Source organism: Cupressus sempervirens, chromosome 10, assembly GCF_028749045.1.
Source record: "Cupressus sempervirens isolate cs-2001-9-10 chromosome 10, ASM2874904v1, whole genome shotgun sequence".
Lineage (NCBI taxonomy): Eukaryota > Viridiplantae > Streptophyta > Pinopsida > Cupressales > Cupressaceae > Cupressus > Cupressus sempervirens.
Genome location: NC_143127.1, coordinates 607253126 through 607280900, shown reverse-complemented (window position 1 = coordinate 607280900; position 27775 = coordinate 607253126).

The following is a 27775-nucleotide window of genomic DNA, read 5'->3' as shown; positions in this document are numbered from 1 at the left end:
AACATGTGTCAACAACATGAGGGTTAGTGCATCAATTAAGCACAAGGTGTCTACAATTCTATGACTCATCAAAAAAAGAATTGGAAAAGACCCATGCTTAGTGGTGACACCTTTCAGTGGTTTCAAGAAGCATTCCAAAGGTTTCCTAAGAGCTCTTGATATTCAGGTATTCATAGAAGCTTAAATGAAAAGCTTAATGGAAGCTACAAGCTTAATGGAAGCTACAAGCTTAATGGAAGCCATGAGCTACAAGCTAAAATAGAAGCTTCAAAGCTTACATGCATGGGAGAAGATTCATATGCTCATATATTTTCTACTTGCTTCTATGCTACTTCTAGCATTTCTAATCACTTGGAGGATTCGATCGGCTTGGATTCTTGGAAGAATTGTGAATGATGGAGAAAGAAGGGATTTTCTATGGACTTCTGAGGCATAGAAAATTAGCATCAGTGTCCAGGTGCACTCGTGATATTATCATATTCCCTTTGCACTCTTTCTCTTCCTGTCTTCATCATATCTGTTTTATGTGTCTAAATACTCTCTATGATTAAATCTACTATTTGAAATTGGAATCTAGTTATTTTATTTGGTTGAGAAGGAAACAATAGAAAAACCCTAATTCCAAATGAGAAAGAAATTAGATTTTAATCGAGTTTGGGTTTGAATTTATATTAAATTAGAAAGACAATATTTGAAATTAAAATAGAAATTCTAAGTTGAAAATTCGTATGATTAGATGTAATCTTTCTATCAAATTATATTTTCAGATGTGTATGGACAAACCTATTAGATGGATGAATTGGTAAATTTAGAGAACAATTACATTTTAAGAGGAAATTCTTAATTCATCACAGATTGTCCTGTCGCTGCCCCTTGGATAGACCCGAACTCAGTCATTCATAACTTTTTATCGAGATTGAATTTATTCAATCACTCTAAGCAGAATTGGTGCAACTTGGCCCTCTCCAACATATTTAAATTTCAGCCCAATCCAATGGTTCATTTGGGAGATATGGCCGTCGTACTAGGACTGTTTTATTCAAGGACAGATATTTCTCCATTTCCCATAACCAATAATTCTTTATCCTTAAACTTCACAAAAATAATATATCAAAGCATGGAATGAATTAGGATATTATTGAAATCTTCCCTTATTAAAATCTTATTAATATGCATTAGTTTTATATGGTTTATTATCTAATCTAATTAAATCAAATTTAATTAAGATTAGTTAATAGTAGAAGAAGTGTAATTAATGATTAGTCAATTTAAGTAAATAGATTTTTAAATGAGAGAAAATTAAAAGAAAAGAGATTTTAATATGGTTTATATAGTGGACTTTTTATAATGTATATTGAATACTATTTAATATATATTAAACAATTTTAGAGTTGTTTAATGAAGATGATAATGTTAAGAATTTGGAGATTATTCATGTTAAAATCTACAATGAGTCTTATTGGTTTGTGATAGGGATCTTTATATAGACAAAATATTATTAGAACAATTAGAAAATGGAGTCTAATCGTTTATTTCAATATTGATTAAATAATTGTAAGATGATAATTTATATTATGTTGATTTAAATTTAGAAACTCTGAATGATATTGGATTAAGACTGAATTATTATGTTATTGGTTAATACATTTGAATACCTTAATGGAGTTAAGAGTTAGCCAAATATTAACTAATGAGTTTATGGAAGGATTTTATAGATCGAGTATGTATAGTTTGAGGAGTTTATTATTTATTAATGTTTGTAAAGACTAGCAAACTATTAATAAATAATGGTTTAAATAGATATCAACAAATTTGATTAGAGTTAATCTAGTGGAGATTATTTATTGATTGAAGTTTGGTAAAAGATAATAATTTTTGGAGTTGGATTATAATTAATTTTTAATCAATTGATATTCATTGAGTTGATATTATAATTATGATATTAATAATTAAGTTGTGCGATAGAGTCTTATTTGAAAAGATTAATGATATTACGAATTTGTTAAGGGAATGTTGGTATTCTTTGAAAGATGATGAATATGGTCATTTAAGATTTTCAATAATTATTATTAAATTATTAATATGATCTTTTGAGTATTGAATTATAGTTGACTTTTATCAAACAGAATTATAGTTAGTTATTAGTCAACTGATATTAATTGGAACATTGCTATGATTATGTAATTATTAATTAAATCAATCAATGAGAGTTAATTAGATTTAATTAACAATTAAGTTAAGTAATGAAGATTTAATTTATATAATTCTTTTAATAAAGTTATAATCTCTTATTCGAAGAATGATAATTGGTCCTTTTATAATATAACGAATAATGATTTTTAAAAAAAAAAGTTGAAAGGTTAATCAATTAGAATATGGATCATGGTTAAATATAAAGGACAATTTAATTAAGGTCAATGATGATCAGTTTAGTGAATATTTATCCTTAAATTATTCTTGGAATGTAATTCTTAATAATGGAAGGGTAATGCTATCGAGGAACAATTGGGTTGACTTGTAGGTCAAATGATGAAACTTAAAACACTTAAAGTATACTTGCAAACAGAAAACTGAAAACCCCTACACATTATTCAAATATGTGAATTTAGTAAACCAAAACATGTGTTTGCATCGTGTATTCTATATGCTTCTTGTTTTGGATTTTGGGTTGACTAGTGTTGACCAGTCCTAGGTTGTTACCAGAGGCTCGAGGGTTATGAGATGTGCTGGCATGTTGATCTTATTTGGTCTTGATCTTTATAAGCCCAACCATGGTTATGTGATCGTATGCTCTATGAAATATTTGTATTTGTTCTTCAACCTTCATGTGTGAAGCTGAGATGTATATATATCTGAGATGCTTGAGGTAATCATTTTTGAGTCATCGATCAGTTATCCTTGGATTACTTTCTAGTCGCCATGATGGGACTGAAATGTGGATTTATTTCTTGATGATGTCATGTTGTGACATGTTTGACTCAACCATTTTGAAGTCTTCGATCAGTATGATTTTGAGATATTCTTGGTTGCTTATTGAGAACCAATGGATATTGTGATTTATTTTGAGATATATTTTGGTTATTGAGAACCAATTAATATTATGATTATCAATGATGCCTTCAGTTGCCAATAGAGAACTGTTGTGATCATGATTTTCTTTAGATGTTTTTTCAAATGCTCATGGAGATTTGATGATTCTTATCTTGAAGATTTGATGATTCTTCTTATTATGGATTTTTTATACTTTTATCATGGTTATTTGATGATTACTTTTATGGATTATCTTTTGGATTTTCTTTACAGTCGCTTGTACAGGACTGTGGTGATTTATGATTCCATGAGCTTAGGGTAGGTAATCTACTTGTAGTGTCGGGAAGTGGCTTGCAATGGGGGCTGGGGCCCTAAGTGGCTGCCAGGGTAACTCATTGTAAGTTTGGTTAATAAGTGATAACATTTACACACTAAATGGGGATTAAATGAACTTAAAAAGATAATTGTTGATGTTCTCGTCCATGCCTTGAGTGCTTGTACAGGCTAGGATGAGAGTAGTGAGAATGCATGGTTGCGATCGTGCATTCTGTAGTATGCCTCATCAGTATGAGAGGATACTAGTGGCCGCATGAGATCAGTATGGACCCGTGGAGTTTAGCTAACTGCTAGGGTAACTTGTACGTGATAAATGCGATGACACTTTCCCACTTGCAGAGTAGGTTTCCTACATGTCTTTGTGTGCCTCTGGGAATTAGATGTTAGTTTTGTGTGATGGAACCTTTGAGTTAGTATACTTTTAGGATTCCTGAACTTTTTGTGCTTTGTAAATTGATATCCTATTTGGGACTTGAGATTATCTCTTCAGCACGGTGGGAGTGGACCACTTAGGTTCCACGTGGTCGGGTGGTAGTGTATTTTCACTCTTATCATTTGAGATTCGTCTGAGACACCTTGGCTGGAGTATCCTTGGTTGGTATTCATTTTTCATTATGTTCTTGGAGCATTATGATAGATAATATACCTTATGATGGATATATTTACTGGTATGTTTCTTATATTGATGATTTGCTTTACTTTGCATATGTTAGTTGATAATTTATTATGTTTTACTTTGCATGTAAGTAGGATGTTTTAGGAGTGACATTCCTACTATGTTAATACCGATGATATCTTCGGTGCTTTGGAGTGTTACGCACGAAGGGATGGCTAGGATCCACGATGGTCTAATGATGCTATTTACGGTTGGGAGGAACCGTGCACTTAGTTATTTATGTTTGTGATATATGGTTATCTTTTGTGATGGATGTTTATATCTTTTGTGATGATGTATCATGTATGATGTGTGGTTTCATTTATGTTATTGCATCATGGATTAATATTAGATGATGATGATGTACTTTATTTACTTGGATGTTTATTCTTTTAAGCTTTTCATACCCTGTGATATGTACAGTGGATAATTGAGCTAAACTAAAATATAATTACAAAAGGACACTTGTATATTGTTTAAGTACATTGGATGTATCATTGATATTTCATAAGGATGGGATGTTAGATGAATAGTTAATTTAGATGTGATACAACGTTAAGGGATTTTTAAAGAATGTAGCCGGTTATGTATATATGTTATGTTTATTTTCATTTGAATTGTTGCTATTGCTTTCGCAAATGTTATGAATGGTTTTATCTTTCATGTTTAAAAAAAAAAATTGTTTGGCAAACTTAGTAAAATTCTTTGGATCCCTTGGCAGGGCATTACATTTTATCTTCTCTTTTTCTCCATATTGTTGTGTTCTTGGTTGTGAGTCTATAAGGGTGGTGTGGCCCTTCATAATTTTTTTTAAAATTCATAAACCCTTGTTTATTTTGCCCTAACCCTCAAAATTGATTGAAAGTAATATTTTAAATTATGTGGGATACTCTTATCCTAAGTTCTCATTTTCCAAAATTATTTTATTGCTTTCTATGAAATAAACCTTTTTGATTATACTCCATGCCCCAACTATGGTTATCTTATTAAATTATGGTGGTTTGTTTTAGTTGACTATCAATCTTTCTAAGATAAATGATGGGCACATGCCCATAAGATTAATCTGCTGAACATTTATTTGAAGTGGGCAAGCGCCTTGTTTCCACATAGTACTTGGTGACATTGCATCTTAACTGTGCTACAAAGACTAAGGCTTGTCAATACATTGTTAGAACTTTTTCAAAAGCTGTTAGTAAGGGTCAATGCACATTTGATTTTTTGGTGATATCATTGGTTGAGCGATGTAGTGGGGTTACCTTTTTAATGCCATATCATTAAGCTGTTGATCTTTGGAAGATCAATGGATGATGCATGATTGCAATAAGAATAAAATAGTAGTTTATGTAATGCAAGCAAGCACCTCTTTGACATGTGGCATATGATGATGTCATGGGCCCGTAGTCTTTGAAAGGTAATAATAAATTATGCACTATTGGTAGTTGTTAGATGTTGGCACACAAGTAGTACATTTATTGGTTAGTTCGGCGAACTAGATCATTAGAAGGCATCATTTTATAACACCATTGATCCTAATAAGATTGATGGGAAGTGTTTACCTGCATTATCAAAGTGAAGGAAATTTAAGGAAAGCAAGGAAGCATTTGAATGCCATGTGGTAAAGTGGGACCTATAATAAAGAAGATTGTCAAGTCACACTAGTGTGGAAAAATGTGATGACATGGAATGTAGTAATTTCTAAAGCAATACATGTACTTGGTAGGTTGGAGAGGAATATACCAGTGCGGCTACATTTCTAAAGCCTTAGTTGTAAAGTTATGATGATCTACTATGGTCGTCAATCTTTGTAAGATCAACGATTGATGCTTCACCACATCATGGAAATGCCTAAACTTTAGTCAAAGAAGGGAAGTGCCTACTTGATGCATGGTAGGTTTTCAAAAAAAATTTAAAAACTTTTCTATTTTCAAACTACGTCGTCTGATGCTATATGATGTTAGGATAAAACCATAGAGAGAAATAAAAACTACATGCAAATATAACCAATAACAAAAAATAATAGATCACACAGAAATGAACACAAGGCACCAAGATTTAACATGGTTTACCCAATCCCTCGGCTATATCCAACAAACTGCAAGTCCAATATTATTACAATCTAGTGATTACAACCTGATTACAATTTGTAATCCCTTACAGCTCAATACCACCACAAGAAGCAATTTTGCATCACAACATAATGAAAATACCTAACCCTAAACCCTTTTATACAAGTATTTAATGTCATTTTAGGGTTACAACATGTCGGCCATATGTTGGCTATATGTTAGCTACAATGTCAGCCACGGCCCCGAACCCCAAAGAATTTATGAAGTATGTACAGTACTTTCCTAATCAGTCACCACAATCTAACATATGATTGATAGAGAATTTCAAATTTGAGGCACCACATGAAATTTAGTTGTTAGCAACATTTATGTTTTTCAGTTCCACTTCGTCTGACCTTAATGCTATAGTATAACATGAAATTCACCATTATTAAGCCACATACTCACAAAATTATCAGAGCACAAGTGTTTCAAGAGCTAGTGCACAAAATTCTTTAGGGTTTTTAGTGATTTTTAGAGTAATTACCCCAAAAAAATAGCAAGAGAATGCAAGTAAGTGTTCTAAAACTTCTGAAGATAAAAAAAATTATAACTGTGCTAGGGTAAGTTGAAAAAATCCCTCCTTGCAAGGATTTCTCCGATAAAGTGGATTACCTAAAAAGAGTAGTGCATGATCATTTTCTTTAGAAAATTCCTCCATTAGTAAATGAACTAACAAATGGTAGAGAATTTATCCCAAAAAACCTTAGCTTGTTAGTTACTGAGGATTTTTATGATAAGGCCAATTACTTGAGGGATTTAGAGGTCTCTTTAGGAGGATTATAATTGTTTAAGAAAGGGTTTGCAGAACAAAATTTTGACACCCCCATGAGAAATGGATGAAATTTTGATATATGAAAATTAATTATTCTTGGAGTCTTTTTTGATGGTGACTTATTAGTAGATATGGCCAAAAAATATGATCCAATTACCAGGATTGTTAAGAATCATGTAGGTGATGATATTTTTAGGGTTTTGCCCAAATTAATCATAGAAGTTTTCAATTTAAACCCTAACCATGTTGTCCATGAGAAAATTGATATGGAAGAATTTCAAGCTAGGTATGATGCAAAGAGGGTATACCTAAGGGGAGAACCATTGCAACAATATTTTGTTAAAATTGGATCATTGCCTTTGGTCACATTGAATACCCCATAACCCTTATTTAAAAAGTTTTTTAATCCTAGGACATAGGCCTTATATTTTTCTCTTTGTAAAATATTTGGAATGGATGAGAAAGATCATATTCAAGGTTCTATTGATCTCATCATAGCTCGAACTCTACAATTCAAAATGAGTTCAATTATGGATTTTTCTTCTTTTCTAGGTGATGAGATTCATAATGGATTAATTAGAATAACACAAGGTAAGGTTAATAGGCCTTTTTGCTAGTACTCTTTGTTGATGTATATATGTCTATATAAAGGAGCTACTTTCTTTTCCAAGGAGATGAAATAGGAATTAGAGAGGGATGGAGAGAAACCTCTAATTTAGTTGTGGTGTGTAGACATGATATGGGAGGTTACAGATGCTAGTTTTGTTAGATTTGAAAGATATTTTTCTTGAAGGCTTAGATTGTTGTTGAGAGGGGATAGCCCTAGAATACCACAACCCTTATTAGAATTGATGAGACCTAAGGATCATGCCAAAGGGTTTTTGGTGAGTCATAATTGGGGGGATATCATCCCATATCCTATTTCTACTATTTTTAGAGTTTATGGTTTCTTGGGAAAACCCATGTGCTACCCTTCCAAGTTCCTTTATAGTTAGGAGTTTTAGAATTGTTGTGGTAGATTGGGACAATTTATAAAAGGGATTTACTAGGAAAATCCAAAAGTACATTCTTCCCAATGGTTACTATTGTGCATAATTTTATGTTTGTCAAGAAGGGATGGAGAAGTTTGGGAAATTTTTTGGATAAGTATCAAATGGCCCAATCACATGCTCATTATATTGATCTAGAGGGATTCTATGACCTTCTTAAAGAGAGGAGTAAAGCTAAAGCTCAGACACAAATTGTATATTTTCCAAAGGATGTTATCAGAAATATGTTTTCATTGTAAGAATAGGAAGTCAAAAAAGAAAAATGGATAGTTTACAGAAAAGTCCTTGACGTTATCAATGCTTTTAGTCCCACATATAATCCTTTAGCAGATAAGAAATATTGGGGGGCTAAAATGGACATGTTGATGAATAATTTTTCTCGGATAATGAAAACCTTGAATGAGAAGGACATTTGAGCAAAATCACATCCAAATAAAGTAGCTGTGGTGGAGAGGAGATTAAATAGAAAAATGATTGTAACTCAAGGGTAGTATATGTTGTAAAGAAAAGCTAGATATGTTGTGGCCCAAAATGTACAATATATCCCTCCCTACAAGAGGTCAAGATCAAAAAACCCATCTGACATAAGTGCCCCCAAGAAATAGAAGTTAGAACAAGGGTCATCTTCTCAAGTAGAAGAACATTCACGATCCCAAACTCCACTCAGAATAGATGATGAGGCATCTCTGAGAGAGCAACTAAAACAAATTGGAGGGGAGGGGGACATTGTGATTACAATTGCTGATTTTCAAGCAGTACTTGAAGAACCTCTTGTTCCATCTTTGGATCTTACTATTGCAAATTTTAGAGGTAGGGAGATAGACCCTATAATTGCAGAGGTCTCTAAAAAGTTCATTGATCATGAAAATTTTGTAAAATCTAGGGTCTTTGCACAATTTTTATGGAGAAGAAATATTGGCAATTTTGAGGCTAAATGCAAATCAATAAAAGTAGAGAAACCAAGTAAGTTGGAGTTTAAAGTTGAGGAAGAGGTTAAGGCCAAATTCATGGAAGACTTTGCACAATTGACCCCTGAAGGGGGAAGAAAATTATTAAAAGAGTTAGGATTCTTGATATTACCTGAGTGGGACATAGCTAATGCTATGATTTTTGACTCTATTAGAAAAGAAAAGGATGTCCAGTAAAAGACTACAGAGGAAATTTTTCAAGCACATAGAGGAGTAAAGTATAGCAATGAACACCAAGCATAGGTGATCTAGTCTATTGAAAAAGGGGATAAGACTAGGATACAAGAAATTTCAAATGTTGAACACATAGGCACTCTCATAGTATATAGAGTAGATGAAGTGGACAATGAGGAGATAAGTAAAATGACTAAAGAAATGGTGGATTTTGGGATGGTGGTTACTGGAAAAGAAAAATGTAGATTCCTAGAGCTCAATGCTAAGTTTGAAGAAATACCAAAGGCATATGAGGAGAGAGGAAACATGATACAACACCTAGAGCCTCAAGTATCTCTGATGGAAAAACAATTGGGAAAGAGAAAAGTGGGAGAATCTAGTAAGGCTAGAATTGTTTATCCTTGCCCCCCAATTGAGCCATTTAAGTCCACTCCAATTGTAGTGCTGCCTAACATTCCACAAAGAATACAATTTTATACTATTGAGGAGTTTGAGGAGGAAAATAATAATATGTGGGCCTTACATGTTGAAGTAAATAATCAATATGAAGAAAAACTTAGAAAAATAATCTTATATCTAGTAGATAAGATTGATTGGCCACCATTTTATGAGCAATTGGTGAAGATTCTTGATATGTGGAATGAAAAAAGAAGTACTAAAGATACTTTGAAACCTATTGTACAAAAATAGAGTGGGAGAGATAAAGATATCACTCTTCTATGTATCTCAATTATTAGTTTATCCTACGAACAGATAGAAAAATCTTTTGATATAACTAATAGTCTATTTGATTTTAATGAGAAGAGGGTTGCCATCCAAAAAAGAATAATGATATGCCTTTCTAGGTATTTGGGTGAAAATTTTGATTTGTTTCTCAAACCACTTAAAAAGATTGATAAGATAAAAGGAAAGGAAGAGTGGGGGAAAGAATTAGATGATTTATTGTGCCAAAGAATGAATGAAGTCATTAATGAGAGGGGAGATTTGTTATGGGAAATGAAAAATGAATAATTTGTTAAAGTGCAACTATTTTATAATTCCATTAGAGAGGAATTTGTTGAAATAAGTACAATAGGGGATTTTGTGGTTAAGAAGCAGCATGAAATCTTGAGCTTTGATTGGCCTAATGATGTAATTTTCAACAAATGGATGGATGATTTTATGTGTTAAAAGAAAAGGGAAATAGAAGAAGAGTCAAACAATAGATACATCGGTGCCTACAGAGGAATAAAAAGAAGACCAACCAACCTCGATGGCAAGTGCAATGGTCCCAACTAATGATGTGGAAACTAAGGAATTAGATATAACTGTTATTTTAATAGTACATGATGATGAAAGTAGAGAGCCTTGAGTTGAAGTAAATATGAAAAAATCAAAGCCTAACACATCACTAATAGACCTAATGGCTACATATTCTAATAAGTTATAATAGCAAAAGTAGCAATCATGAAATTTGTAGAATCTGAAGGTATAATGAAAGCTGGTCCCATAGTAGAATGTATATGATATAAAAGTTTTTTTGTTGCACAATTTTTTTTCCTTTATGGTAGTAACAATGTAAATAACTTTTGTCTAAAGGAAAAATGCCAATTCTTTATGCCTGAAGCTTGTTGCATCTTACACTATATAAGTGAGATCCCAAGGCTAGAGAAATGGTCTGACTCATTTTATAATTTTAGTATTATTCAATATTGTTCAGTCTAGCTTCTTAGTGCAAACTTTATGACGTTTTTTCTACAAATATCTAAGAATATATTGATGTTATAGGATTTAATGTCTTATTTGGAGTCGATTTGGAATTCTATTACAATTTTTATACAATTTTCAAAGGAAATTAATACAAAGATGAACTTTCACCATATCTTTTCTTCTTGAACCTTGTCTCCATTTTTATTGTCTAGTTATCTTGAAATTGTATGAGCAAAGTTTGTTCAATTGAATGCAATTAAATCAAATTGTATCTTATTTCACTATTTCTTTTAGTTCAAATGAATTAAGTAAATTCTTTAGTGACATTGATAGGATTTCTAAGGTAATAGGAAGGATGTGTATGAGAATGAGTTTTAGTGAGAATTGTTGATAATATTGATTGTAATATAGTCAATCAGGTCTAAAAATGGGATAGACTCTGAATCCTGATGGATGAGGCACTAATCTATTAGTTTAGTCTACATATGGAGAAACCATGAATGATCATTAAGCTTAAAATAAAATCAAATAAATTTTAGTTTCATGTTTGAAGAGTGTCAAAGTTGGTCAGCACTTATTTACACTTAACCTCTAAGTCTTAGTTAGCTATTATTTGCCAGAATTACTTATAGATCTAAGAAGAATTGTGACCAATCTGCTGTAAAGGACATGCATTTTTATAGAATTCCATGGAATGAGTGAAATATGTGTGTAGTGTCATGTTGTAAATCTTTCATCTCTTAGGTACACCTACCTTAGTTTTGCAAATCCTAAAGAGTAGAAAATCTTTTTGATTTTATTGAAGTTTGGTGTAGATTTGAAGCACATATAACTGTTTAGGGGAATTAGCTAATCCTTCAGTTGTTGTGATCTTTTTATCTTGGTATTAAGAATTTTGTTACTTAATAGTGTAAAAACACAAACACTTTATTTCTCCTCCTAGGCTACTCCTAGCCACTTAGGGTTATTACTCCTAACCCTAACCTAGAGGACCTCTTCTCAATCCCCTTTCACCAAGAAACTTTTCCAACAATTTTAGTTTCATTCTATACCTTTAATTAACCAAATATGCACTTTTTGACCTATAATGCCAAAACTTCACCAAGTGCACCTAAAAGGCTAAAATCAAGTTTGAACCATCATTATGAGGTTCTTGACACATTTCCTATCATTTTCCATCATTTTTGTGAGTTTCACACTCCCACAACTCCAAATTACCCTATTTAGCCTTGTAGGCCTAAGAGCCCTTATTAGCCCTCCTAAAAACAAGGAACACATTTCAAATCCAAAAAACTCATAAAAAGAACACTTCATGTCTTCATAAATCTTATTCCTTGACCTAAAACTGAATATTTTTTGGTCTTAGGCCCTTGGGATGACCATACAATATGGCTTTAGAAAACCCTTAGGGTTTCAAAGGTAATGATCATGAATCCTTCACCATTGGTTTCAAATTCCACTTCCAACCTCCTCCTCTAAGTTATGAACCCCCAATTTTCCTAATCAACATTGGTATGTGCCAATCCACTTTTCCTCTCAAAACTCCAATTCAAGCTTTTATTGCACCTTGCCAAGATTACATTACCTCCTTAGGACTTGCTAGAAAAATTAGGTTCCTATTTGCAAAAACCCAAAAATCAATATGTATACTATTTATAGAGGCTACTACTTGATTTACAAGATCCATGGTGCTTTGACAAAAGAAACTCGAGGCATAGCCATTTTAATGTTGGCAATGCAAAACTAGACAACATGAACACAAAAACTAATCAATTTTCTAAACCCCACCAAATGAAAGATTGAAAGCAAAACAAGTATGCACAGATTCAAAACATGATTCCAAGACTCTATTTTTTCCAAAATATTAGGTTATTCAATCCACTTTCTCTATTCAATCACTTAAAACCACATTTCTATTAACAAAATTGCTCCACTATAGGTATTGTGTTGGAAGGAGATATTCCTATTGGGTAGTACTGTAGATATGTTATCATGATGATATGCTACATTCATGATTGTGTTTGTCATTGATGTCAACATAGCAGTTTTATATGGTATCTGATAGAAGAACATCAGAAAGATCAAGTTGGTATGGATAGATTGTTGAGTACTTTCAGTAGCAAGGTTAAAGAGAGATACTACTAAGTGTCTAGTATAAGCAGCTAACCTCAAAAGCATACTATATTAAGCTTGGAAGAATTTATGTAAGATTCAACAAAGACTATTCTAAGATAGAGTTTACAAAGGCATGTTCTAGTAAACTTGTTATATTTCTTAGCAGATTTGTTATTATTAGATGTTAAAGTTAAATATGTGAAGAAGACATGTTGGGATGATGTTTTTAAGTTTTCTAATCATAATATTATGTGTATGGAATCATATTCAAGTTTCAAGGTGAAATATTAAAGGTATCACTAAGTGTAATGTGTTCTTAATGTGGTCTTATAATAATTAATTGAGAAGGTGTAATAGACAACTCAGGGAATTGTTTTATTAATTTGATATGGAAGGACATTTTCCTTTATCATGTGTATTGAAGAGAAGTGATTATAAGAAGCACAAAGAGTGGAATATGAAGTTAAGAAGAGCAGAGTGGAAGTGAAGGAAACTTCATTGTTGAGGTTTTATTGTGTGATCCAAAGTTGGATACTTGGATCTGAGGTTCATGACCTAGTATATAAGGTTTGACAATGATTGGTCTAGTTGAAAGGATAGAGGAAATAATTTATAGGTATAGTACATACAATTATTCTATAAGGAATAGTTGAGAGATCAATTGGATAGTGAGTTCAGTGGTCTTGCCTTAGAAGCTGTCTGGACAATAGGTCCTTTTTCCTTCCACAACTCCTAATAGGGTTGGCACAACTCCTAATCGGGTTGTAATCTCCTAAAAGGGATTCAAAGTCTCCTAATAGGGACTCATTTTTACTAAATTTTGTAATAGACTCCTAATAGGACTCATCCTCTAACAAGGAATATTTATATTAGTACTTCATTTGTGGGCATCATTTGCACCAAGGTTTTCCCTTTTATCAAGGGTTTCCCTAGTTATCATATCTAGTGTAATTGTCTATATGCATATTTTTTACTTTGGATGAATGGATAATATTGTTTAAGGTTGATAAATGTTTTAATTATTGGACACTTGATTCACCCTGCCCCGCCCCCCCATAAATTATCTTTGTGGCTATTGTTTTTAACATGTTGTCCATACAAGTAACTATCGAACTCTTAGAAATGAGATAAATAAGGTTTAAATAGACTCCATCCTCCATTTTGGCCTTTAAACCAAATGATAACTACCCACATATTTCTTTCTTCCAAAATTGCACAATAAGTTGCTAAGCAATTTTGCAAAACTTACAAAGTTGTCAATGCAACTTTTGCAATTTTGCACATTTGACCTTCAAACTTGGCCAGTATATTTCAAAACCTCCTAAAATTACCTTATAATACCTAATGACTTCTCTTACACACATCTTTCCCCCTTTTAAGGCATTTTCAACATTTTGCCTCTTTAAGCAATTTCTAAGCACTTTTGCCTAACAGGACCTAATTGACAAAATTTGACTCACATTCCAACTCCTACCTAGTCAAACCTCCTAACCATAGCTTAGGACTTTATTATTTTTCCTTATTTCCTCAATTTTTGGTTAGACCATTCAAAAACCAAAAATGTATTAGGTGTCTTCTTTACTGCTAGGTGCTTCTACACCATTCCCTCCGTCCAAGAAGAAAACTAAAGTATAGCTGGAGATAAGAACTCCTTGTTGATTCTATGTTTCTTGAAATTATTCCCATCAATGTAAGTTTACTCAACCTTAGATAAAGCCACCCATTTCACCAAACACTCCTTTAAAACTTTGTTTCTTGTACTCTTCTTCACCCTCGAATCCAAAATCTTCTCTACTTGTGGTTTTTTCTTTTTAGGTATTGAGAAGTCTAAGATTTCCTTTTTGATCTCTTCTTGATACTCCATTTCATCCATCTTAGGACCTTTATAAGGTAATATGTCTTTAACATTAAGGATGGAAGTGATAGCCATAACCCTTGGTAAGTCCACCTTGTAGGCATTTGGTCCATACTTCTCAAGTACTTTGCATGGACCAATCATCTTGATCTACTACTTGCTAGGGATTCCATTTTGTAGCCTAGCCTTGTTTAAATACACCATCAAAAAATCTCCCACTTGAAATTGCAACTATATTCTCTCCTCATCTTTCTTCTCCTTCAAATTATGATTTTTCCTCCATCAAGGTTTGTTACACTTTATTATGCACCTCCTTAATTCACTAAACAAAATCATCAGCATGCCTAGTAATTTTGTCTTGTGAGGGTAGGTCCCTTAGCTCCATCATGACTCTTGGGTGAGCACCATACACTACTTGAAAAGGAATTAACCTCATTTTCCTATTTTCCCTATCATTCTATGCAAATTTAGCTTGGGGAATGACTTGCTCCTAGGTTTTCCCATACTCAGTAAGACAGCTTAATAGGTTTCCTAAGACCCTATTGATGACCTCTATCTAACCATCTATTTGAAGATGGTAACAAGAACTATGTGCTAGGTTCAGTATAATCCTCTTCCATAGGGTCTTCTAAAAGGTCCCCATAAACTTGACATCTCTATCAGCCACTATGCTCCTTGGTAAGCCATGTATCCTAACCACCTCCCTAAATAATAGATTGGCAGTATTACTTGAATCATGGATTGTCTTGAATGGTATGAAATGTCTCATCTTGCTAATCCTCTCTACTACCATAAGGACATTTTCCATCCTTGTCCTACTCATTGGGAATCCCACTATAAATTCCATGTTGACACATTCTCAAGGCTTATTTGAAATGTTTAGAGGTTGTTGGACTCCTACATTTGAGGAAGCTCCCTTTTCCTTCTAACATATGCCACACTGCTCCACATACCTCCTTACATCTCTTTGAATATTAGGCTAGTAATAGAACCTCTCCACAAGGTCTAAAGTATTTTAAGAACAAAGTGCCCACTCATGCTCCTATTTCACTTCTTTTCTATGATATTTTCTCTCATAGATCCCCTTGGGATGCTCAACTATTGTTCCTTGAATAATACCCCATTCTGCAAGCTATATTCAGTAATGTCATTATGAAAATGATTAGCAAAATTAGTACACACCTTGTAGGCTTCTGAAAAATTAGTGTCTTCCTCATATAAGTATTTGACTCCATCCAAGCCTATAATTTGAAACTTGACCTCTTTTACTATCATCATTCTCCTACTCAAAGAATATGCTTCCTTATTGGTTGTTTCCTTTTTGTGCTTAATAGTGAAAGTGTAGGGCTAAAAAAGCTCCATCCAATTGATGTGCCTTAGATTTAGCTTATCCTATGAGTTGATAAAGCTTAGGGCTTGATTATCTATGAATACCATAGACTCCTTAAAAGAAACAAGTAATTCCTCCACTTATGAAGCTCTTGGTTTTATGTTGAATACCTTGTCTTAGCCTCATTAAGCCTCTCACTAAAAAATGCTATTGGTCTACCCTCTTGACTCAAAAATGCCCCAAGTGCTATGTTTATACCATCACATTCTACCACTAATGGCTTCTCAAAACTAGGAAAAATAAAAATTGGTTGTGTTTCTACTTCTTTTTTCAACTTCTCAAAACTTTCATCTACTACCTTAGTCCATGTAAACTTGGTCCTCATGCCCCTTTTATGGTGACATTCATTGGCACACAAATTTCACTAAATATCATCACAAGCTTCCTATAGAACTATGCTAGGCCATGAAAACTTTTGACCTCAGTAGTAGATCTAGGATGTCATCTAAGTATACAAAAACAAATACTCCTATGTAGTCTTTCAACACCTCATTCATGACTCTCATGAAGGTACTTGGTGCATTGGTAAGGCCAAATGGCATTACCAACCACTCATAGAGACCCTCAATAGTCTTAAATGTAGACTTCCATTAATCCACTTCTTTCATCCTAATCTAATAATATCCACTTTTAAGATTGATTTTGGAAAAATACCTAGCTCCACCTAGATAGTCCATTAATTCCTTTATCCTAGGAATGAGAAATTTGCACCTAATTGTGATTCTATTAATTTCTCTAGAATTAGTGTGCATTCTATACTTACCTCCATTTTTAGGTGATAGGAAAATTGGTATGACACATGGATTGATGCTCTTTCCAATCAATCCTTGATCATGAAAATCTTGAACTTGCCTTGCAATCTCCTTGTTCTACCTTAGAGTCATCTTGTATGCCACTTTGTTTGGTAGTGATGCTCCTGGTATGAAGTCAATTTGATGACTTATTACTCTCTTAGGAGGTAATGTTGGTCATGCTCCATCAGGAATTATGTCTTTGAACTAATCTAGTAGGTTTTTTAATTTTGCAAGTATAGGCATTTCTAAAGATGTCTTCTCCTCCTTGAGCTTCACCATGATGGCACACCCTACTCTGTCACCTTCCTTCAAATCCTTGACAAAATATTTCCCACTCATTAACAAGGTCTTAGTAGTTATCTTTTCCACCTTACCTTCCTCTTCTTTGGCCAATATCATTTATGTAACCCCATCCTTCTCGAAATAATACTTATTATCCTTTCCATGATGTTCTACCTCCCTTTCATTTTGCCAAGGCCTTCCTAACAATAGATGAAAAGAATCCATGGGAAGCACATCACATAGGATCTTATCCTAATATTTTTCAATTTTGATATCTTCCCAAACTTTTTCATTCACTAGGATGTTCTACCCTTTGTTCAACCAAGTCACTTTATAAGGACACACATGTGGTATCTTTATCAAACCAAGCTTTTGTACTATCTCCTCTAATATTACATTTTTAGTAGACCCTGAGGCTATGATTACTTTTCATACCTTAACTACTATTTTGCAAGTAGTCCTAAATAATGCTCTTCTCTACTTGGTTTCCTCTTTTACTAGTTCCTTCACTAAAACTCTCCTCAGTATGAGGTTCTCTCGCTTCTCTACATCAAGACCCACTTCACTTGCTTTGGAGTTATCTTCCTCTTAGATGTAGTTAATCTTCTTCTCTCCATAGGATGATGATTTCTTCTTTGGACATCTATAAGAAAGTTGTCCCAACATGCCACAATTATAAAACTTCATATTGCTGAAGTGTGAGCCTCGTCTATTGTTCCCATATCTACCTTTGCCACCATTTTTGGATCCTCTACCTCTACTAGAGCCTTCCCTCCAGTTGGTCTTACTAGCCTTCTCATTCCAATTAGAATCTCCATAGCTTCTATGTTCATTAGTCCTTCCACTGGAACCTCCTCTTGAGCCACCTCTAAAGTCTTCACCTCTACTTCTATTTTTGGAACTTGAGTCCCCTTTCTTCCTCAAATTATCTTCTACTTTCCTAGCCATTTGAAAATAGCTATATAAAGTGGTGAGATAAAATAAACTCAAATAAACTCAACTCTTCTTGAATAGACTAGTTAAGGCCATTTAGATACCTTTCCACCTTGATTCTCTTTGCCTCTTGTACCCTTGACCTTGGAGACAACTTTTAAACCTACTCTATATAGGTAGCCACATCAAGATCCTTTTACTTGATATTCTACCTCTACTTATGAGTTTTAATCTCATAGTCTTCTGGTAAATAGGTTTCTTTTATATTTTCTACCATAGCCTTCCAATTAGCTATAGGTTTCTTTGGTTCACTCTCTCTTTCCTCTTGAACAAAATTCCACCATGTCAATGCTTCACCTTTCATTCTAGATTTTGCAAATCTCACCTTTTGAGCCTCTTTTGTTCCTTCACATTTGAAGTGGTTATCAATGATTTCAAGCCATTCTAGGACAACCTCTACATCTATTTTTCCATGGAAAAGTGATACTTTCTCTAGGATCTTCCCTAAAAAGTCCGTGAGGGATTTGAGGAATGGTTCTTGTTCACCAAATGGAAGATCTAGTTTAGGTATCTCATCTTCCAAACTCACCTTCTCTTTACCCTTGCCAAAGTCTTCATCCTCCTTAGCCTAGGTTGCATCTTCCATCTCCTTTATCTTATCTTTCATCTCCTTGATGGACTCATCAAGTACCCTAGTCTTCTCTTCTATGAGCTTCTTTTTATTATCTACCTCATTTTCTAACTTTGTAGTGGTAACCATCTTTAAGCATCCACTTGACTCAGCAGAATAAAACATACCACCCCAAGGCATAATCTTATAGCTCTGATATGACTTTGATGGAGATCTCCTTCACCTTAGAGCTTTTTTGCTCTACCTAGGCTACTCCTAACCCTAACCTAGAGGACCCCTTCTCAATTCCCTTTCACCAAGAAACCCTCCCAACAATTCCAATTTCAATCACATACCTTCAATTCACCAACTATGCACTTTTTGACCTAGAATGTAAAAACTTCACCAAGTGCACCTAAAAGGTAAAAATAAAATTTGAACCATCATTATGAGTTTATTCACACATTTCCTACCTTTTTGCATCATTCTTGTGAGTTTCACACTCTCACAACTCCAAATTACCTTGTTTAGCCTTGCAGCCCTAAAAGCCCCTATTAGCCCTCCTAAAACCAAGGAACACACTATAACTCAAAAAAAATCTTAACAAGGCCACTTGTTGTCTTCATAACTCTTATTTCCTATGAGCTAAAATATAATATTTTTTTAGGTGTTAGGCCCCTAGCATGACTATATAGTACGGCTTCAGAAAACCCTCATTTTAAGGGTTTTAAAGGTAATGATCATGAATCCTTCACCATTGATTTCAAACTCCACTTCTAACCTCCTACTCTAATTTATAAACCCTTAATACTCTACCCCTTCATTTCATAATCAAGATTGACACATTTCAATCCACTATTCTTCTCAAAATCCCAATTCAAGCTTTCTTAGCACCTTGTCAAGCTTACATTGCTTGTTTAGGGCTTGCCTAGAAAATGATCATCATGTCTTGTACAAATCACAAAATAAATATGTACACTATTTATAGATGCTACTTATTTATTTAAAAGAGCCATGGTGGTTTGACCAAGGAAACTCAAGCCATAGCCATTTTAATGCCAACAATACAAAATTGGATAGTAGGAGCACCAAAACTAATCAATTTTCTAAACCCTTCCAAATGAAATATTGAAACAAAAAGTACTCATAGGTTCAAAACATGATTCCAAGACTCTATCTCATCCAAAATAGTAGGCTGTTCAATCCAGTTTCTTTATTTAAGCACTCAAAGCCCCATTTATGTTCACAAAATTGCTCCACTATAGGTGTTGTCCGTACAAGTAACTATCCAAACCTTGGAAATGAGTTGAAGAAGATTTAAATAGACTCAATCCTCCATTCTATCCTTTAGTTAAATACATAACTAGCCAATCAGTTCATTCTTTCAAAACTAGACGAAAAGTTGCTAAGCAATTTTGCAAAAATTACAAAGTTGTCAATGTAACTTTTTGACAACTTTTGCAATTTTGCACAATGGACCTCATGGAAAATATATTTCCAAGACCTCCTTAAATTACCTTAGTACACCTGAGGACCACGATTGTACACATCTTTCCCCCTTTTAAGTTATTTTTCAATATTTTGCCTCTTTAATCAATTTTCAAACCCTTTTGCCTAACATGACCTAATTGACAAAACTTGACTCACATTCTAGATCCTACCTAATCAAACCTCCTAAACACACCTTGGGAATTTATTCTTAGTCCTTATTTCTCAATGGTTTGTTAGACCATTCAAAAACCAAAAATGTATTAGGTTTCCTCTTTACACTTAGGTGCTTCTGCACTAGTGGAGGGGGATTAAGCTAAAGGCTTTCAACATCCTGTAGGATCTCTTGGATATTTTGATCAGTAGATGAGTCAGGTCCTTTATAAGAACCAAATTTGGAACATTAAAAATTAATGATATTCCTAGGTTTGTAGGAAGTTCAATCTTATATGCATTATCTCCATACTTGGCAAGTATCCTGCAAGGTCCTAGCCTTCTCATTTGGATCTTGTGTGGTGTCCATTTTTGAAATATTTTTATGTTAATATGGACTATCACAATATCCCCTTTTTGAAACTTTAAATCCATGCTTGAGGCATCCACTTTATCCTTATCTTTTTTTGCATTTTTTGTTAGTGTCTTCCTAATACTTTCATGAACTTCCCTCATGGATTGGGTGAAGTCCTCAACATAACCACTATGTTGGACTCTATTCTTCAACTCTCTTAGCTCCAATAACCCTCTAAGATGTAAACCATATACTATTTCAAAAGTAATATTACCTATGGATCTATTAACTATGTCATTTTAGGCATATTTAGCTTGTCCATGAGCTAATCTTAAGTCTACTTGTACTCCTTAGTAAGGCACCTTAGGTGGTTTCCAAGACTTCTATTTCTAGCCTTAGTTTGACCATCAATCTCTTGATTTTAGGTAGATCCAAAAGACAAGTTAGATCCTAGTCTCCCCTATAGGGTTTTCTAAAAGTGACTCATGAATTTGGTGTCCCTATCTAAAAAATTGCTCATTGGTAGTCCATGAATACTAAGTACCTCTTTAAAAAAGAGATTAACAATCTAACAAGAATCATGGATATCATTGCAAGATACAAAGTGACCCATTTTACTAAACATATCCACAATCACATATATAATATCATATCCCTAACTCATTTAGGATATAACAACTACAAAGTCCATGCAAATGCATTCCCATGGTCTGCTAGGGATTTCCAATGATTGAGAAAGATCAACATTTGATGATATCCCCTTGGCTTTTTTACACACTATACAACTCTCTATTAGAGTGGGGTTTTCATTGCATCCAAAAATTGATCTTTCAATGCTCAATACAACCACTCAAATTATAGTACATAGGATATGGTTAAGCCTTGTCACGAATCTTGAGAGGAGAATTGAACAAATTTCCAACAATCTCCCCCTGAGTATTACCCAAGGGTCTGATGATTCAAACATTTGAAAAAGATCTGATACCACTTGTTAGGGTGGGGTTTCCATTGCACCAAAAGACCAATTTTAAAATTCTCAATACAACCACTAAACTCATAGTACACAAGAGGTGGTTAAGCCCTTGTCATTAATCCCAAGGGGAGTTTTAAAAAAATTTCCAACACTCTCAATATACTACCTAATGTCCTTATTTATCCTAGGCCAAAAATAAAACCTTGTGAGTAATTCTTGGGTATTGTTGACTCCAAAATGACCACTAAGTGCTCCATTATTCTTCTCTTTGGATAAAATTTTCCCTCATTTATCCTCTAGGAACACAAAGTTGACTACCTTTAAACAATAGGTTATTCTGCAATATATAATCAACAAATACACCATGAAAATTGCTTGTAAACTCTTTACATTCCTTGTAAATGTGAGAAAATTCTTCATTATCAACATATAGATCTCTAAACATATCTATACCTATTCTTTGGGATTAAATATTCTTCTCAAAGCCTACAAATATTTCACCCACTTCATATGCTTTCTACTTACCTTGGCTTGGTTGTTTGAATACAATAAAAATTAATTAGGAAGCAGATAGTGCCTCCACTTCTAAAGAGCCTAAACTAGAGCATACAACTATAGCCTATAAGAGGATTAATTTTTCTTGGCATCATTGATTTTATCACTATGAAAGGCCATTGGTCTCCCTTCTTGACTTAAGACATCTCTAATGGATACATTATGGGCATCACATTCCACTTGGAACAACTTATCAAAAATAGGAAGTACTAAAGTAGGAAACTTTGCTATTTTGTTCTTGAGAGTTTCAAAACCTTGATCTTCTTGAGGTGGCCAAATGAAATTTTTCTTCATACCTCCCTTGATTGTGTTTAACATATGAACACATATGCCACCAAATTTTTTTATAAACTTCCTATAGTATTGGGCTAGTCCATGGAAATTCCTTATATCTAATGTACTCTTAGGAGTAGGCCAACTTAGGATGACATCTACCTTTTCTTGGTCCATTGTTAGGTTACCTTGAGATAGACCAAAGCCTAGATATACTAACTACTATTTCATAAAATCATACTTCTCAAAATTGATCGTTAATTCCTCATCATGAAATTTCTTACAAACAATATGCAGATGTATAATGTATTCCTATTTTTTTGTACTAAAAATTAAGATGTCATCTAAATAGACAACAACAAAATGACCAATGTAATCTACCAACACTTCATTTATCAACCTCATAAATGTAGATGGAGCATTTGATAAACCAAATAGTATCACAAACCATTCATAAAGACCTTTATTAGTCTTAAAATTCATCTTCCATTCATCCCGTTTTTTTATCCAAATTTGACAATAATCACATTTTAAGTCTATCTTAGTGAAATAATTTCCTTCCCCTAAACAATCCATTAGATCTTCAATTCTAGGTATTAGAAACCTATACCTAATGGTGATCCTATTTATATCTCTAGAATCTATACAAAGCCTCCAAGTGCATACCTTCTTGGGTTCTAAAATAGTAGGGGCAACACATGCTAATGCTCTTCCTAATTAGGCCTTGGTTTAGAAGATATTAGATTTGTTTGGTGATTTCCTCATTTTATTGAGGAATCATCTTATAGACAACTTTATTTGGTATGTTAGCTCCTAGGATAAAGTCAATTTGGTTACTAACTAGTCTTTTTAGAGGCAAGGTAGTAGGTTGCCTTACAATGGTTTTATACTCCTCAAGTACTTCTTGCAATTTATGTGGTGTTTCTACCTTCTTGGCATCATTTTCATCTTTAGGCTTTAGAGCTAGTGGAAAAGAAACTCCATCTCCTTCCTCCAGTGTTTGCAAGAACTCAATCTCACCAACCATAGTCAAACTTGTTCCTCAAGTCTTCAACTCTCCTTCTTCTAGAAAGGATTGGATCTTGAGAGTTATTCCATCCTTCTCGAATAAATATGAATTCTTATTCCCATCATGTATAGAATGATTTTCAAATTTTCATGGCCTTCCAAGTAGAAGGTGGCATGCATCCATGGTAATAATGTCACACAATACTCTATCCTTGTACCATCTAATAGTAAACTCCACAAATGCATGTTCTCCAGCCAATATATGTTGACCCTTATTGAGCCATGTTACCTTATATGAATTTGTGTGAGTTGTCCTCTTTAACTTCAGTTTTTTGACTTCCTCCTCACTAATTATGTTATTAGTTGAACCTAAATCAATGATAATTCTACATAACTTTCCCATGATCTTATATCTAATCCTAAAAAGTTCTCTCCTCTAGCTTAGCTCCTCTTTGATTGGCTCTTTAAACAATGTTCTTCTTATTATCAAATTCTCCCCTTCCTCTGATTCTAAGGGTACCTCAAAGTGCTTGTTTCTATTGTTAGATTCTTCTTGCACATAATTGACTCTTTTTGTGGTCTCTTGAGTAGTTGAGCCTTTTCCAAGGCACCTATAGCTAGGATTTCCTAGATAATAATAATGATAACACTTCATGGTGGAAAAATAAGAGCCTCTTCCTTGGTTGCTACTCCTTCCTCTCCAACTTGTGTTAGAGCCTTTGACCCTATTAAAACATCCTCTTCCTAAACTTCCCTCTTGTTGTTTGGTTTATTTATTGTCTCCTTGTGACCTATAATATAATCCTCTTCAACCATAGATTCTACCTCTTCCATCTCTACCCTTACCCCTTCCTTTGAAGTTTGAGTCTGTCATCTTCTTGTTGTTCTTTTCTACTTTGAAAGCAAGTTAATAGCATTTATGAACTATTGTAGGAGTCCAAAAATTAATCTCTTCTTGACTACTCCATTTTAAATCTCCTAGATACCTAGCTACCCTAATGGCTTCATCTTCTTGCACTCTTTATTTCAAGCACAAATTTTGGAGTTCTTTAGTATAGTTTTCTATGTCCATGTCTTTTTGCTTCAAACTTTGTCTATTTTTATGGAATTGAACCTCTTAGTCCTTTGGTAGGTATTGCTCTTTCATTTTTGTTACCATAGAATTCTAATTTTCAATGGGCTTCTTTCCTTCTTTTTCCCTCTCTTTTTGGAGGTACTTCCACTATTTTAAGGCTTATCCCCTTAGCTTATATTTTCCCACCTTAACCCTCTATGCTTCAATCACTTCTTCACACTCAAAGTGATTTTCCATTCCTTCAATCCACTCCATCACTAGCCTAGGGTTCATCTTCCCACTAAAAGAAGGAACTCCTTCTAGGTAATTTCCACCTAGGGATTTGATGGATTTTAGGAATGACTCTTCATTGATAGGAGGGCTAGGTATAGGGATAAGGTCTTCCTCATCAAACTTTTCTTTACCCCTACTATTGGTTTCACCTTCTTGGTCTTTCTTCTTAGTTCCCTCATCAACTTCTTCTAATATTTTTTTCATTTCCTCTAAGGATTCTTCAAGGATTCTATTCCTCTCATTTTCCTCGGCCATCTCTTTGGCCAACTCTACATTGGTCACCATGATTATTTCTAAACTAATTCTTTAGTCTAAAACATCTAATCGCAAACCCAAACCTTCTTGCTTTGATACCACTCTGATGTAATGTTAGGTAGTTTTCTTCTATATTTTTTACTTTCTCAAGCACTTTCTCATACTTTATCTTAGCCTATTAGGGTTTCCTTTCATGGTCTAATCTCTAGAGGATCTCTATCCCATCCTCTAACTACTCACTACCTAATTATACCAATGGTTTTAGCTTCTTCCTTTGCCAAATGCTTTTTCAAGCTGAGTTGTCAACTTCATTCCTTAGTCTTTCTTGATCATTCCCCCAACAAAACTTGTTATATGACCTTTTGGCATTATGTATCAACACTCATCCCTTCTCCTTCTACAACTCTTGGTTTGAAGTATCCTTCACATTTAAACCCCAAAACCTTCCTACCAATACTATGATTGCCTAATGAAGTGCCAATGACTTGCCTAGGGCATCAAATTTGAATAGATTAACCAACTCTCCTATGCCCCAAAAGCTATTTACATTATGTACATAAAAATGAGTATTTCAATCCTTTAGTCTACACATGTAATTAGGAAACTCTTAAAATATTAAAAAGTAGACTATAATTCATGGATCTACTTGCACAAAATTACTAATTATAACTCCCAACCTTGAAATAGAAGTGCCACCATATTTCTCTACAATTTTCCAGCTCTTCCACTTCCTCCACATTTCCCTAAGGTTAGGTAAAACTACATTTTGAAACTACTTGTCAGTTTTGCAACTATTATTTTTCATTTACTCACTCTAACATACTATCAAAAGTATTTCCCTAATGATGTAAGCATTTCTTATGACCTTATGATCAACCCTTTAACTTTAGTGGTGATGAAATGATCTAAAATTAGGCACATATAATTTTTTTTATATCACCTTGTGGGTAGTCTCACATTGGATCAAAAAGTCACCAAGAATTAAATCTCCACCATAGATTTTATTCATCAGAATAAAGATCAACAAAAACCACATGTCATCATTTTGGAGCATTCTACAAAAAGTCTTGCACCTAACCAAAAAGTCACCCATAAATGAAATCACCACCATAGATTCCACCCATCAAATCAATGGATAACAAAAACTCACTTGGACAAGTAATTACTAATCCATTTATTTGACTCTGATCTACCCAAAAAAAATTGTAGACTATGGTTAGAGTAAACCCTAAGGTGCTCCTACACCAAGAAGAAGGTTTCATTTCCCAACAAGAAGTTCACTGCCACACTAAAATTGGATATTGTTCATATAGTTTTGAGTGGTCCTTCTAGAAAAAGAGGATTTTATGGAGAAAGGTACTTTGTGATTTTTGTTGATGATTTCACTAGAATGATATGGGTAGCATTAACTAAAGAAAATATTGAGGCTTTTGAAAAGTTCAAGTTGTTCAAGCATAGAGTTGAGAATGAATCTAGTGTAAAGATAAAGTGTTTGAGAATATATAGAGGTGGAGATTTTACTTCTATATATTTTAACATATTTTGTGAAGAAAATGGAATTAAAAGATAGCTATCAACACCCAAAAAATCTAAGAAAACATAATCTTAGAAAGAAATAATATTTATGTAATTGAAGAAACAAGAGTAATGATGTTTGCAAATGATGTATCCAAGACATTTGGAGGGAAGCATTCAACACATTAGTATACACCATGAACTAAGTAAAAATAAAAAAAGGTCTAAAGAATACTTCTTGTGAAATATGGTTTGGACATGCACCATCAATAAAGTATTTTAGAATCTTTGGAAGCAAGTTTTACATAAAGAGAGATGATGATATTGGTAATATTAATGAAATAAGTGATGAATGTATGCTCATTGGTTATTTATTAACATAAAAACTTATAGATGTTTTAATCATAGAAATAAGCCAATTGTTGAATGTGAAAGTATATGAAAAGTTTGGAGTTAAAGAGAGAATGTTGGATTATATTTCTGATAAAGAATAAGATAATCCTAAACCTACTAGAGAAAATTTTAAAGTTTTCATTGAGACTAACAATGACTTGAAGAATGATGTTCAAATTTCTGAGAAAAGAGAAGAAGAAAGATCAAAACCAAGAGAAGAAGTTAGAGTTAAGATCGAAACTGCTACACCTAATATAAATTTGGAAAAAATACACTACTCAACATATCATTGATAGTAAAGACAAAGGAGTGATAACGGGAAACATAGTACATGAGGAATTATGTTTGATTTATCCTGTTGAAACAAAGACTATAGATGAGGCATTCAAGGATGATCATTGGATTCAAGAAATAATGAAAGAATTAGATCAAATTGTAAATAATGAGACATGGGAATTAGTTCCTAGACCTAAAGAAAAGAATGTTATAAGAATTAAATGGGTATTCTAAAATAAGATGAATGAACATGAAGAACTTGTGAGGAATAAAGAAAGGTTGGTATGCAAAGGACATTCACAATAGGAAGTTATAGATTATGAAGAGACATTTCCCCCTATTGCTAGAATGGAAGTAATAAGAATGTTCTTTTCTTATGTAACAAGAAAGTAGTTTAAAGTTTATTAGATGGATATAAAGTCA